At 41.0% G+C, this 13,820-nt stretch overlaps 1 protein-coding gene across 7 annotated transcripts in view; it reads left to right on the plus strand.

Annotated features, from left to right (window-relative positions):
- The window catches only part of KLF12 (KLF transcription factor 12), a 448,013-nt gene that overhangs the window by 80,711 nt on the left and 353,482 nt on the right, over nt 1-13,820 (plus strand). The window lies entirely within an intron of this gene.

Here is a 13,820-nt window from a genome sequence, read left to right on the forward strand (position 1 = left end):
CTATTACCTCTCATTTGAGTAGAGGAGAGCGTGAAAGTCAATGTGTATGACCAGTCTGCTCTTAATCCCAGTCATATTCTTGTTGGCCATTTTTGTTTCCCTTTCTGTCAATCATGTATCCATATGTTTTAGCAGATTTTTCTGTTGAGTCTCTTGTCTTTTTCTTTGTAGAATTTCTTTAGATATTGTAGTGTTAATTCCTAATTGAATTTGTATCCTTATGTTAACAACTTGGGCCACATGATAAAGCTCTACTCTCAAAATTTTGGTTTTCTAAAATGTGAAATTAGATGCTCATATTGCTGGATTCTAAATGTGTCATTGTTGTGTGGGATTCCCAAAATGTAAGTACTGCAGTGATTTAATGCCTTAAAGTTTCTTGCTTTTAAATTACAGTCATTGAAAGAACACCTATTACGTAGTATATGATTTGTATAAGTTACCTTAGTTGGAAATTGTAGACACCCAGATTGGCAGGGACTGATTGTCCCAAAATCTCTGTTCTTTCCTTCTTCTGTGACAACAGAATTTTTAGTTGTGTGTGTGGCTGCCCAGAAGAAAGGTGACTGACATTTTCTAGCTTCTGAATGTGGCCGAGTAAGTTCTAGCCAGTAAGAACTTACTGTAAGTAGCTGCTACGAACCCACCTGTAAAGTCACCTAGTGCATTCCCTTTACCTCACATCTTCCTCCCTTCTTCCTTTCTGTGTGTGACATGTGATGCAATGGCAGGAGGTCTAACTGTAGGATTAAACTCATGAGAGGGGGTCTGACTCTAGGAATGGTGATGCCGTGAGCTAGAATGTGCGTGGTTCTGTAAGACTTGGGGGAGCAGAACTTCCATACCAGCCCTTGACTCTGCATTCTGAATGCTACAGATAGAAATTGCAGTCATGTCTAAGCCACTGTCCTTTTAAGTTGGCTGACATTTGCAGCTAAACCCAATCTTAACTGATATACCACCTCAAACTTGCTTAATCAAAAACAGGTTTATGGTTTATTGGCTTACGGAATGGGTCCATCCAAGAGGGGAAGCTGTTTTTAAGTCCTGCCCCATGCAGCAGTTTAAATTATGTCATTAGTGCTCACTTTCTCTATTCACTTTTCAGGTTTGTCGCTTCTGCTTGCTTTATTCTCAGACGGTTCAAGTGTGGTAACTGCATGGCTGCTGGTTGCCTCTATCATAAAGACATTTATATTCTCAGAGAAAGAGCAAGCACTTCTTCTGATAACTTAACAGTTGTTCCTGTCACCTGTTCTCTAAACCAGTCAGAGGTGACCATGGGGGAGAATGCTCAGATCAGTTAGGCCAGGGTCACATGCCCATTCCTGGGCTCTAGGCGGAGGGACATCCGTACCCAAACACACGGACTAAGCAGAATTTCTCTAGGATGAAGCAGGGCTGGTTCCGAGAAGATGCTGGGAAGATAAATATTATATATGTCTAGTTGCGTTATGGATAATTAATCTTCATATTGCTGTGATTTAAAAAATATGTAAATTTCTTGCTTTTCTGTTTTTCAGTAGTCCTTTACAAAGAATGCAATGAATGTTAAAATGACTGATTTTATTCGTTAGGCAAATCGATGACAGTAAAGAAATAATAAATGAAATGAATGATGTAGTAAGGAAGTACAAAGCATTCTTTGCCTATATAGAATACAGTAGTAAGATGATGAGGTGAAAATATCTGTGGTAAAAAAAATCATAATAATGTTTTTCTAAATAGAGGTCATTTCTATTAGTGATAATTAAGCATTCCTTATTAGAGTGGTTACAGTATATCTGAGCAGACTGCCTCAACTGTAATCAAGAAACAACCTTATATGGTTCAATTCCAATTTGTAATCTTTGCAAGTAACTCTTCTTTTTCTCCTGTGAGCCTCTCGAAAGGCCCCATGCAGTGTCACAGCTGACCCCAGTTTCTTTTTATCAGGTGGAAAAGCAAATCTCTAAGAGCCCCTCAAAATGAAACGGAATATGTTGTTTCTTTTGGAAAACAAATGGAAAAGTATAATTTTTAAAACATGTTTTAAGACTACAGGTGTTGTAGCTTGTGAACAAACTAAATACTTCTATAAACTTTTTTTTTTATGGCTTTATTGAGGTGTGATACACACAAAAAACTGCATGTCTTTAATGTGTATAATTTGATGAGTTTGAACATCTGTACATTCATAATAATTAATTCATCATAATCAAGGTAGTAAACATATCCATTGCCTCCCAAGAGTTTGTGTCCCTTTGTTATATTTTTTAATGGTTAAGAACATTTAAAATGAGATGTACCCTCTTAACATTTTTTATTTTCTTTTTCTTTTTGGCTGTGTTGGGTCTTCTTTGCCGTGAGTGGGCTTTCTTTAGTTGCGGCAGCAGGAGCTACTCTTTGTTACGGTGTGCGGGCTTCTCATTGCGGTGGCTTCTCTTGTTGTGGAGCACAGGCTCTAGGCGCATGGGCTCAGTAGTTGTGGCATGTGGGCTCAGTAGTTGTGGCTCGCAGTCTCAGTAGTTGTGGCACATGGGCTTAGTTGCTCCGTGGCATGTGGCATCTTCCCGGACCAGGGATTGAACCTGGGTCCCCTGCATTGGCAGGTGGATTTTTAACCACTGCCCCACCAGGGAATTCACTTAACATATTTTTAAATGCACAGCACGATGTTGTTAACTATAGGTACTATGTTGCACATCAGATCTCTAGAACTTGCTCATCTTGTATTACTGTAACTTTATATCCATTGAACAATAACTCCCCTTCCATAAACTTAAAAAAAAACTTAGCCTTGCGTAGAAGGTTAGTCAGGCATTTTTAAAAATAAACTTTATTTTTGAAAAACTTTAGATTTACAGAAAAAAAATGTGATGATAGTACAGAGAGTTCTCATACACGCACGCGCAGTTTCCCATTACAAACACTTTACATTTCTATGGTATGTTTATTACAATGAGTCAATCAATATGGATACATTATTGTAAGTTCATACCTGATTCCCATCTTTGCAGTTTTTACCCACTGTCCTTTTCCTGTTCTAGGATCCCATCCAGCACCCCACACTACATTTTGGGGTCATGCCTCTTTGGCCTCTCGAGGCTGTGGCAGTTTGTCAGACGTTCCTTATATTTGATGACTTTGACAGTTTGCAGAGTACTGGTCAAATATTTTGTAGAGTGAGTCTCAATTGGTATTTGTCTGATGTCCTTCTCATGGTTAGTCTGGGGTTATACCTCTTTAAGAGGAGGATCACAGAGCTAAAGTGCCATTGTCATGACATCAGATCAACAGTATATGCTGTCAGAATGATTTATCACTGTCGATGCTGACCTTGGTTACCTGGCTGAGATAGGGTTGGTCAGGTTTCTACACTGTAAAGTTATCCTCTTTCTTTCTTTCCTTACCGTTACTTCTTGGAAGGAAGTCGCCCTGTGTTCCCTACACTTGAAGAGTGGGGAGTTGTGCGCTTCCTCCTTGAGGGTGAAGTGTACACAAAGATTATTTGGACTACTTCAACTCGTGAGATTTGTCTGTTGTCCCTTATTTATCTATCTGTCTATTTTTATCTATCTATCTAAACACATATTAATATAGACTCATGGTTATTTTATACTTTTGGGTTATAATCTAATACTACTTAATTTATTTTTATTTTTTTTTGTGGTACGTGGGCCTCTCACTGTTGTGGCCTCTCCCGTTGCGGAGCACAGGCTCCGGCCGCGCCGGCTCAGCGGCCATGGCTCATGGGCCCAGCCGCTCCGCGGCACGTGGGATCTTCCCAGACCGGGGCACGAACCCATGTCCCCTGCATCGGCAGGCGGACTCTCAATCACTGCGCCACCAGGGAAGCCCCTAATACTACTTTATTTTGTTACTCAGATTGTTCTAGTGTTGGCATTGGGGACTCTTTTAGTTGGTCCTTGTATCCCTTTGACAAACCCCCTTATTGTGTTTTTTTGTGGTTTGTTTGTTTTAGCCGTGCAGCACAGCTTGTGGGACCTTAAGTTCCCTTACCAGGAATTGAACCCGGGCCCTCTGCAGTGAAAGCGTGGAGTGCTAACCACTGGACGGCCAGGGAATTCCCTATGTGTTTTTTTTTTTTTTTTCTTTTCTTCCCTTTACCCTTGCCTTTCCCTCTCCCTCCTTTTCTTCCTTACTTTCTGTCGCTACAGATGCTACATACTCATTTTATGTATCTCCTGCCTCAGTCCTAGAATCAGACATTTCTCCAAGGAGACCTGGTTCCTGTTATTAGAGAATGATACTAGAAACCAAGATCTGGGTACACGGTGTGCTTGTTGCTGCCGGGGCGTTTTTATTATCCCATTTTACAGATGTAAAGTTGGAGGTCCCAAATAAAAATGGTGGCAACGGAAGAGGGTAGAAGTAGTTGTGGTCACATTGTGGAATAAGAGGCCTTGTTTCTGGGTAGTTTTTCTTCCATTCCTCTGCAGTTGGGAACTAATAGGTTTTTCTCTCTCACTGATGTTTTTGTGAGGTGGTTTATTTTCCTGGGCCCTCTCATGAGTCATTTATCTAAGGGCAAAGTGTAAGAGGGTTTTTATTAATGTTCTGACTGGAGGAGTTATTCATTTATTGACCACATCATTTTTTTTTTCTTTTTGCAGTTTGCCAAAAAGGCATAAAATGAAATATGATCTGCTCAAGAGTATTGTTTATTGTTTCTGACAATAAGACTAGAATCCTTACAGGATTATTGGGAAACATGGAACCCTTTAGGAGTGTTTAATGGATGTAATGCTCTCTCACTCGCTTCTTTCAACGTAAACAGCAGTTGCTCTGAGGACTTGCCTAATGTATTATAACTAGATCCATAGTCCAATTTTTACATTTCAGTCTTTATTGAAAACATAAATATTATCTGGAGTAGAGAAATGCCAACCTTCCTCAAGGAACGCTTACTTAGAGAAAAATTTAAGCCCACTTCGTCTGTCTTTGTACAGCAAATACTACTTTTGTCCCTTTTCGTTAATTAATTAATCAGTGCTCTTTAGAAATGGGAGAGTGGTAGCTTTAACTGGTTGTCCTGTCCAGGGACCAAGATACTTCTGTAATCTGGATTTACTGTATTTTAGTAAAGTATCAAGAAACACTGAAGCCATTATGGAAGTAGAGAGTGTACACACAGTCATGCACACACAGAGGTTAATTTCCATTTTTCCATGAGGCCTTCTGTGTGTCTGTTAGGAAGTTGGAGTGAGTTCTTTTGTCTCAGTTTCCTTACTGCTGTGTTAGCCCGGACAGAATCGCCCTCCATCAGGCCACAATGAATTATCCTGTCCTTGTCCTCCTTCCACAGACCCATATTTAGTCATCACTAAACATATTCTGTTCGTTCTGTTCTTTTGAAGCATGTGAATGCATTCATTTTTTTTTTTTTTTTTTTTTTTGCGATACGCGGGCCTGTCACTGTCGTGGCCTCTCCCTCTGCGGAGCACAGGCTCCGGACGCGCAAGCTCAGCGGCCATGGCTCCTGGGCCCAGCCGCTCCGCGGCATATGGGATCTTCCCAGACCGGGGCACGAACCCGTGTCCCCTGCATCGGCAGGCGGACTCTCAACCACTGCGCCACCAGGGAAGCCCAGAATGCATTAATTTTTGATGTTTGAAATGGTTTAATTTGTCAAAGGATGAGGTTCTTAATTTTATTTTCCTTCTGGCCATTAGGGGACTAATTAGAAAAGCTTGAGCAGTGCTAGACCCCCATTTCATACAATCTTTCACATTTACAGAGTTAATGAAAAAATAATATTTCACAAAGGGAATCTCAGTTTAACCTTGTGGAGAGGCTCTTCAGTCAGTCGGACGTTGCTTATCATGCATGGAATCTTATTTATACTTTTCTTCTTCTTCTTTTTTTTTTGTATTTGGATGATCTTGAGAAAGATCCTGATGAGTCTTTGCTGCTTTCTTGACACTCTGATTCCTGTTTTACACAGTTTCTCCCTACTTTGTTGTGTCTCCTGGAATATCTGGGTACTAGAAGGTCCCAGCCCATAGAGAGCATTGTGCTGTCTCAGTTTTAATTTGTGCCTCAGTTAATGCTTTTCTCATGTTCGTTTAAGTGCTTTATGAGTTTCTGTTCTCTGAAGCATAGATCTTAACTGTTTGATTGAATGACATGTTGCAAATATTTAATGTTTCATATTTATGAGGTCCTTCTGAATTATTTTATTACTCTGTTGGACATACCTATCAGGTCTTAATTGATGTTAAGACTTGGCAGTCCATTAAGGCCTCTTCAGTCAGTTCAAACTCAGGCTGTAGCTAGGATCCCTGTAGCCCTAACTCCTGCAGTGTTCAACATAGCTGAATCAAAACAGAGATCCTGTTCTGGGTTTGCTTCTTTTTTAGCAGTCTTTAGGACCCTCTGACCTTTTGATTTCATTGTTACAGTAAAAAGCATGGAATAGTGCCTGGCCCTGGGAGATGCCCCCAGGTCAGATCCATTTTCAGGATTGGGTCCTTATGCTGTTAATTGCACATGAGATCTTATCTATTAAGAATCAGCCAGTAGATAATCTCATTCTAAATATTTAAGTAAATTATTAATAAATCATATACATTCCGGAAAATAGTAGTAGCAAACACTCATATACTGTAGCACTTATTTAGCATATACATGCTTTATATGAAGGAGGTACTACGTCATAATCTTTATTTTGCAGATGATGAAATTATGGCGCAGGTAATTTATATACTTTGAATACATTCACACAGTAACAAGGCAAGATTGGACCAAGGCATTCTGACTCCAGAGACTGCTATAAAAGCTTGACTGTCCTGCCCTGAGGTCTACCCCTTTCTTGGGGATGGGGGCAGGTGGGGAGAGAGAGAAGGAGGGGGTGGAGAGAGAGAGGGTGTGTGTGTGTAATTCAGAGGCCTGGGGAATTTTATTGCCATATCTTTGATGTTGGATTCCTTTTTTCATGAAGTTGAGCCGTGGGTGTTGGTGATTTTGATAATGAGTTTTAGGAAATCACAGTTCCTGAGATCACTGGAACTGCTGGAGTTCCTGCCTCCCCACTCATCAACATTTTAGCCCCATTTACACAATGCTTGCATTTGAGAAGAAGCCAGCATTTTAACATGAATGGTCAAGGTCAGTTCCATTTGATAAATATTTATCAGTCATCTCCTGTGCACTGTGTTCACAGGATATGTCCTTGCACTGGGTGGGACAAGGCAAGCCTTACCCTTACATAAAATACATCCATGATAAATACTCAGGTGAGTAACTGCATTGCAAGGCATATGAATGATACAAGGTATTCTGGGGGTTCAGAGATGGTAAAGAATTAGGACATAATTTCTTTGAGGAAGTTGCTTTCGAGCTAAGTTGTGAGATGGGATTTTTGTCAGAGATATTTGAGGTGGAGGGAACCAGGTGATCAGTGGCGCTCAGGAGGAAGGGTGTGCGCGAGTAGTCGCGTGTGGTTGTTGGGTCCCATGTGTACAAGGTGGGAATAATTCTGTGGTTTGGGGTCATAATGTGAATTTTATTTAATGTGTACGAGGTGGGGAATAATTCTGTGGTTTGGGGTCATGATGTGAATTTTATTTAATGTGTACGAGGTGGGGAATAATTCTGTGGTTTGGGGTCATGATGGGAATTCCATTTAACGGCACTCTGGATGATTGTTGTGGCAGTGAGAATGGAAGAGAAGGGATCAATTTGAGAGTCATTCTCAGGACCCCTAAGACTTGACAACTAATAAAATGGAAAAGATCTGGGAGGAGGAAAGGGGGTTCAGGATGGTGTCGGGCTTTTAAGTCAAGCAGACTTGAGAGGGTGGATGGAGATCAGAAGAGCTGGTTTTCATTTTAGCCAGCTTGCTGAGGCAAGGATTATTTCGATATTCGGTATAAACATTTTTTGACCACCTCAGCTGTTGAAAACCTGAGTCATACGACCTAATATTGTTTAAAGGGAGAGGGGACAGGTCCCTAAAGGCGTTGTGGAGAAAATACCTCTTAACAACAACAGCTTTGTTATGTAGCACATTCGCTGTTTCTGCATGAGGTATTCTAAGAGTCTCTTGTTCAGTCTTAAGTGGCTTGAAAATAAGGGAGAGAAGCTGTAGGCATACTGGCGTTGGCACTGAGTTTATAGGACTGGAGTCACTTCATTCCTGAGACTGTTCTCGGCTTGATGGAAGCTCCAGAGGTCTAGAGGTCTCTGGAATCCTGTGTCCCAGTCTAGGACTGTGGCTGTTCAGTGCAGCCACTTGGAGCATCAGTGCTTTTTTCGGGAGTGGTGGGCGGTCTGCACGCACAGCCCTGTGTCTCGTGCGCAGGCTGCGGAGAGCATACCGTTCTCTGTTCCTTGTAGATGCTCTCCATGATGGCACGCACCCTGTCTGCTTTGGATGGCTGTTGCGTTTTGGCACTTGGCTCCATGCCAGATACATGATAGAATCAGAAAAATAGAAGTGAAGAGATGATGAGCTGTTCCCATAGTCTGTGGCAGATTAAGTTTTCAAACATGGTATTCTGATGGCTCTTTATTACGGAAAGTGTGAATTAAGGAACCTGTATGTCTGATTTACCATTTATGTATTCCAGTATGTGATACCTGTAGTTGAATTATTTCAACCAGAATATCTGTTAAACACTATACCCAATTTTTGACATTCATGAGTTTTTTCCCACCTGCAAGAGTGTCTTAGTTTTTATTGGCCCACTATACTTATGAATATATTTTTGATCAGCTTATAAGGGTCCACAAAACAAAGATAAATAAATAACCCTTTCTGGATTATTATTGGGGTTGCATTGAATTGATATGACATGTTTTTGGAGAGAAATGACATCTTCAAAATAAAAAAATATTTTCAGTCTCATAACTTGGTATCTTTAATCATTTATTTAGGTCTATTTAATGTCTTGTGATAATTTATTTTAGATAAGAAGTATTTTATTTAATGGAAACAGTAAAAATTCTGTAACATAGTAAGTCTTATTAATTTTGCCTGCATATCATTTTTTATAGTTTTATTGAGATATAATTGACAAACATCACTGTGTAAGTTTGTGTACAGCATAATGGTTTAACTTTATATATATTGTGAAATGATTATTGCTGTAAGTTTAGTTAGCATCCATCAACTCATGGATACAATAGAAAGAAATAGCAAAAAAAAAACAAAAGAGAGAGAGAGAAGAAGAAAGTCTTTTTCCTTGTGATGAGAACTCTTAGGGTTTGGTCTCCTGAGTTTGTTTGTTTTTCAATAAATTTATTTATTTTTTATTTTTGCGTTGGGTCTTTGTTGCTGTGCACGGGCTTTCTCTAGTTGTGGTGAGCGGGGGCTACTCTTCGTTGCGGTGCATGGGCTTCTATTGCAGTGGCTTCTCTCGTTGTGGAGCATGGGCTCTAGGCATGCGGGTTCAGTAGTTGTGGCTCGCGGGCTCTAGAGCTCAGGCTCAGTAGTTGTGGCGCACGGGCTTAGCTGCTCTGTGGCATGTGGGATCTTCCCAGACCAGGGCTTGAACCCGTATCCCCTGCATTGGCAGGTGGATTCTTAACCATTGCGCCGCCAGGGGAGCCCCCTGAGTTTGGTTTTTGAACAAGCCGTACTGTGTACTTTATACAGTGACTGTAAGATACTGTTTTATATTGATTTTTTGGACGATAGGTCATGTGTGAAAGTTTCGGGGCAATGCAGGTGGTACTGTGTGTAAGTCAGGAGTTTTGTGTAGTCAGCATTGCCATCTTTGCTTCTGCCCCCTTGAGTCCAGTGATCATCCAAGCTGAGGCTAGAGAGATTGGTAGAATTTCCGTTTTTCTCTTAATTGCGTTCAGTTTTTGAAAGCTAATATTTGTCCTTTATTATTTTCTCCTATTTCCAAAAGTAAGATTTTTTGTAGTAAATCTTTAATAAGGCCAAAGCACAATAATGGCATTATTTCTTTGTTTAAAAATTTTTTACAGAATTATGTTTTCTTGTGTAGCAGTTTCCAGATATAATATTAGAAGTATGAGGGAACCCAAGGATTTGATTAGGCCAACTTGTGAGAGGGACTGATAAATAAAAGTTAAGATACTGACGTATTGTTAATGGAAAATCAGAATCAGGGAGGAAGTACCTCTTAAATAAAAGATCATATTGATTTAAAATGAAATTGTTTGCTTTTACAAAAGTTTTCCAGGAAAGCACGTAACACGCAAAGTGAATCCATAGCTGTGTTTTAAAGAATAGCAACTTCTATTCCAAGTTAACATTCTTTATCACCCCTCAGTTTTACATGTTTTAAACTAAGCTGTAAATTTAACTTGAATAATTTTAACATTTCCAAAGACATATCTCAAAAAGCAATTTAAAGGAAGCATTGACATTTTGAAGTCAAACACAACCCCCTTTCTTATGAAAGCAGTCAGCTTATTTTAACTGAACATTTATTTGCTCTTAAGATAGAAATACCTTTAGCAGAAACTTTTCTCCAGGGTTGAGATTTTTTTTTCCCCCCATTTTATTGACGATGAAATAAGAATACTTTTTTTTTTTGCGGTACGCGGGCCTCTCACTGTTGAGGCCTCTCTCGTCGCGGAGCACAGGCTCCGGATGCACAGGCTCAGCGGCCATGGCTCACGGGCCCAGCTGCTCCATGGCATGTGGGATCTTCCCGGACCGGGGCACGAACCCGTGTCCCCTGCATCGGCAGGCAGACTCTCAACCACTGCGCCACCAGGGAAGCCCCAGGGTTGAGATTTTTTAATGATGTGAACCTTACGTTAATATGACCATTTTATTCTGGTCGTACATAGTCATTTATTTTGTGAATGGAGTGGTGATTGGCAAATACATTTGCTTTCATGTAAAGCTTGACTATGACATGTACCAGATGCAGACCCTTACGTGACCTCTGCGCGTAGAGTACCGTTGTACCTTCTCTTCCCTCCATACTTTGCTTTCCTGGTGGATGACCAGGCTGTGAGTTTCTCAAGATCAAAGGTGATATCATTTCTGTGTCTATAGCCCCAGCATGTGCAGCAGTGCCAGGCAATAGTATGTGCTTAATAAATTGAATGAATATGACTAAATGTATGTCTGTATGTATAGCAAACAGTGTTTGCTACTGACAGGTTTTCTTTCTGAAAATTTTCTTTTTAAATAATTATAGGTTCCTAGGAATTCTCCTGGGTCTTGTACAAAGCACATCTTGTATCCCTTTACCCAGTTTCCCTCGGTGGTAACGTTTTGCCTGACTGTAGTGCAAAATCACAACCAAGACCTTGGTCCAATCTGCAAAGCTTGTTCAGATTTCACTAGTTTTACATGCAGTCATTTGTGTGTGCTTGTGTGTATAGTTCTGTGCAGTTTTTTCACGTGCAGATTTATTTAACTGCTATCACAGGCAGAAGGCTTCCTTGTGCTACCCTTTTATTGTTCACCTGCCTACCCCCATGCAACAGGTGCTGACTCTGCTTTGCATTCACTTATGCGTTAACTGTGGCACGTAAAAGAATTAGTTTCTGTTCAAGAAAAGGGAGCAGCAGTGATAGCATTCGTGATTGTTCCCCAGTCTGTAGGTCATCTCTCACCCACGAACAGTTTACATCTTTCCTATTTTAAAGAAACATTTACCTTAAAGTTGGCTTCCCCAAAGTTAGGAATCATCAACATTATCATCATGGGAGTCTACTCCCATTTGTTGGAATTTAGAGACCTCATGGTATATTCATTATCCAGAAAATGCGTGAGGTTGCAAAACATAAATCGAATGCTAAAAATGGGGATCCACAGTGTTAATGAGTTAGATACTGACAGGTGAATCTTAGGAAATGATCTTGAGACCGAAAAACTGATGCAGTCTCATGTGCCCTGAATGGGTGTGTCCAGTGGGTCTTAATTGGTGTGACCACAGATCCCTTGTGCATGATGGAGGCTGTAAGGATGGATGCATGCAGTAGGCTTAGTGTGTCTAAACGTGTGACTTTATGTGTTGAAAGGGAATCTGTCCCTTGGGGTGAATATAGCAGGCTGGTCGCTGATATGACCACCTATGTTTATATAAGTATGGAGGAGACTTTTGGTGTAGAAGGGAAAAAACAGATGCTTGTGGATGTTTTCCTTTAGGAAGTAGTTTGAAATTTTGAAAATGAATCTCAATACAATAGCGATTGTATTGTATCTCGTGCCTGGATATGAGAGAGAAGGCAGTGTCTCTCCTCCTTCCCTCGCCTACTTATTCTCTCACATTTCATTTCATTATGCTGGAAGGCAAAGTGGTGGAAGTGGCTTGGGAGTTTCATCACTGGGAGTGAAAGGACCCTCCCCTGCTGACTCTGCTTCTTGCCTTTCTTCCTTCTCTAGCCTCTCCCTGGAGCACCTGCTGGGCCAGGAGCTATTGTGAAAGACCTGTTTTGTAAGGAAAAGCCTCCAGGTGACACTCCCCAGATCTGGGATCAGAAAAGTACTGCCACCTCCTCAGGGTGAAAACCCTGCAACCTGTCTTGGGCACACTGAGCCCCTATTGGGCGTGGAATGTGGGTTTGTGCGTGCGCTCTGAGCAGATCTGGGAGTCTGCAGGTGGGCGTGGGGATACCACGTCTGGGTTAGTGTTTGGCTAAGCCTTTAAAAATAGCTTGTTTTTCGTGTTTTGGAATATAACCTCCCTGTTCCAGTTTATTAACCATCAATTTTAAATCCTTACACTAGGTGCTGTGGGAAGTTTAAAAAAAAGCCTTTATCTTTGAGGAGCTAACAGTCTCTTCAGAGGATTTATCTACTAGTGGGAGAAAAAGAGATTTACCAGGAATGCAAAGTAATAGGCCACGGACTATTTTAAGTTCTGAGAGAATACATTGTTAACCTGATGGAAGTGGTCTGGGTGCAATCTATGAAGACTTAGAGAAGGGGCATTTCCAGACAGTTCACAAGGAGTGGATGACTGCTGGGCATTGAAGAAGGGGGGCCTCGGCTAATATGTGCACTGGTGTGGAGGTGAGCAGGTGTCCTGGGTTCAGGTCCTGCCCCTTGCTGGACTTTTTAATTCAAGTTGAGTTCCTTCACTGATTATAAAATCCCTGCTGTCGACTGAAAAAAGAAATAGGCACAACCTCAAAGTTAAGACTTGTATTTTATTTGGTGGACAAAACTGAGGACTTGAGCCCAGGATACAGCATCTCAGATAACTCTGAGGAACTGCTCCCAAGAGGCAAGGAGGGGAGCCAGGGTGTATAGGAGTTTTTGCAGCAGAGACCAGATAGTCGGAACATCAAAAGATTACTGTTAATTAAAGAAAACCAGATATCTCAGGTTAAAGAATTTAGCATTTTTCTATGTATGGGAAGATGCAAGAGTCTGGGCTCACTGAAATCATTCCTTTGCTATGCACCTCAGCTGTCTGTCGCCAGTATCCTGTACTTTCTCATCCTGAGTCCCCTGAGGGTGCATCCTCAGGGGTGGCTGCAGCATTTGACTGCTAGGCGGCGGGCATCCTGTTTCTATCCTGAGTTCTCTCAAGGCTCACTGTTGGGGACACTGTGTGTGATGGCTTGATGGCTGCAACATCCTTTGTTTATTGATATGGCAGGCCATGTTTTTCATTCACACTGTCCTAAAGTTGTGAATACTAAATAATGTGTACAAAAAAGCTCTGTAAACTGCAAAACCCTACACAGATTTGAATTCTTGCTCTTTGATTATCAGTCTTAGAAATCAAAGGTTTTTTATTTCTTTTGTATACGCTTTAAAACTGCAGAGCATTGGAAAGTACACTGGTATTTACCTATATTTAAGAGCATGAAATGGTACTGAAATAGCCCGATTTAGCAGATCACTTTAGGATGAAATATGTTTTCCCCTTTCG

Source organism: Pseudorca crassidens, chromosome 18, assembly GCF_039906515.1.
Source record: "Pseudorca crassidens isolate mPseCra1 chromosome 18, mPseCra1.hap1, whole genome shotgun sequence".
Classification (NCBI taxonomy): domain Eukaryota; kingdom Metazoa; phylum Chordata; class Mammalia; order Artiodactyla; family Delphinidae; genus Pseudorca; species Pseudorca crassidens.